Below are 1,733 nucleotides of genomic sequence, written 5' to 3' on the forward strand. Positions count from 1 at the left end.
ACGCAGTCATCTACGCAAAGGGAGAGCATAAACAAATGATTTCCTGACATAATGGAGATTCCCAAGTAGACAACTCCTGTGGACAAATTTCAAGTGCCCGAAGTCACTTGCACAGTGTACGACAGGGTTTCCACAAACACCTGAGGATGCGGTGCAGCCTTTCTTTGCCTTGGACACCGAAGCCCATTTAACCTTTCCCCAAAGGTCTGGCCGTCAGAGAATGCCACTTATGACAGACAACTAGTTAACCCAGAAGAATTTCCCAGCGAGAAACCGAGCACGGTCAGCTTCCGCACACGCCAACCTAGTGATAGCAGCGCTAGGTTTTAAGTCCAACGCGGGGGGGGGGGTATCCACGTAGAGCCAGAGCTCTCGGGGTCTGACGCCTGCCCTTTCGCGTCCCACCTCCCCAGGGATTCCCCTCCCTACCCCGCCCCCGGATTTCCCCACTCCACCCCCCACTCTACTACGCTGAGTCGTCATGTCGCCGCCGCTCAAAATCCCTGGGAGCGACGCTCGTCCTGCCCGTTGCTGAAGGGATCCCCTCTGGCTCACCTGGGAAAAGGTAGGGGTGCGGGGCGGGTTCGGAGTGCTGGGTGGGTGAGGGGTGAATAGGACGCCGGGGAGGTGAGGGGGCAGGCAACCGCTCTCCTGCGGGCGGACAGGTACCTGGGGATGGGATGCGGGGGTTGACGGGAGAACGGAGAGCGTCCGGAGAAGGTCGGAAGAGGACACCGAAGGGATGGAGGATAGGTGTGGGGCGTTCCTGTAGACAGATAATTTACGGAGGGGGAGCTGGGGGACAGACGTGCGGGCAGCACCTGAGGGCCAGGTCAGGGGGCACCAGCCCCGCGCCGCGCCTCACCTCACCTGCCTAGCGCCCGCTTCATGCCCGCGTCGGCGGCGGACCTCGGCTCGGCCGACCCCTTGCCCGCCAAGCACAGGTTCCGCTTCAAGCGGCAGTCGGCGTCCAGCACCGAGGAGGACGAGCCTGAGACGACGCAGCACTCATGCTCCAAGGCGACAGGCTCGGTCCGCTTCCTCATCCCGCGGCCGACACGGTCGGCCGCCAACGGCGCCCGCTGGCCTTGTCCGCGCCGCTCCTCTGCAGTCACCGCCGCTCAGAGGAGACACAGCCGCCAGGAGGCCGCCGCCCCTCACATCCCAGTCCCCGGACGCGGCAGCAGGCTAGGGACCAGCGCCAGGGCGGGTCGGCCGCACCCCGGCCAATCAGCGCCCGGCTCCCGCCGGCCCTGGCCTCGGCCCGCCTCCTCCTCGGCTCTGCCGGGAGCGCGCCCAGCGTCCCCAGCGCCGACCCGTAGCCATCTTGGAAAAGGGCGAATGTAATCGCAACGTGCGTCATGGTCGGGGCAGGGGTGAGCGGAAGTCTCGCTGAGCTCGGATGTGGGCTCGGTCCCAGGCGTGGGGGCCGCGTCCGTCTGAGTTCTCGGCGTCATGCCCCAGATTATTGGCCTCAACAGGAGAGGACGATGGCCGGAAAGGGAGTACGCACCGAGCTGGAGCAGCAGCGGAAAGTTAGCTTCCTCCGCTCCCACCCCAGGCTTTCTGACTTTTCTCTAAGGGTACGAACCCAATCTGGATCACCCCCTGGAAATGTCCTTATAAAGGTTTATAAGAACAAAAAGAAAAAGGATCTTCACAGTTCTTTTCTAATCTTTTATAACCATTTTCCCACAAGGACTGTACTTAAAATATGCTTTCAGGTAGGTTTT

The 1,733-nt window shown here is 62.0% G+C and overlaps 1 pseudogene; it reads right to left on the reverse strand.

Annotated features, from left to right (window-relative positions):
* LOC109377583 (ATP synthase subunit O, mitochondrial-like) overlaps nt 1–1,733 on the reverse strand; it is a 17,316-nt pseudogene extending 15,583 nt beyond the window's left edge.

This window comes from Hipposideros armiger, unplaced genomic scaffold (genome assembly GCF_001890085.2).
Source record: "Hipposideros armiger isolate ML-2016 unplaced genomic scaffold, ASM189008v1 scaffold_1463, whole genome shotgun sequence".
In the NCBI taxonomy this organism is placed as follows: domain Eukaryota; kingdom Metazoa; phylum Chordata; class Mammalia; order Chiroptera; family Hipposideridae; genus Hipposideros; species Hipposideros armiger.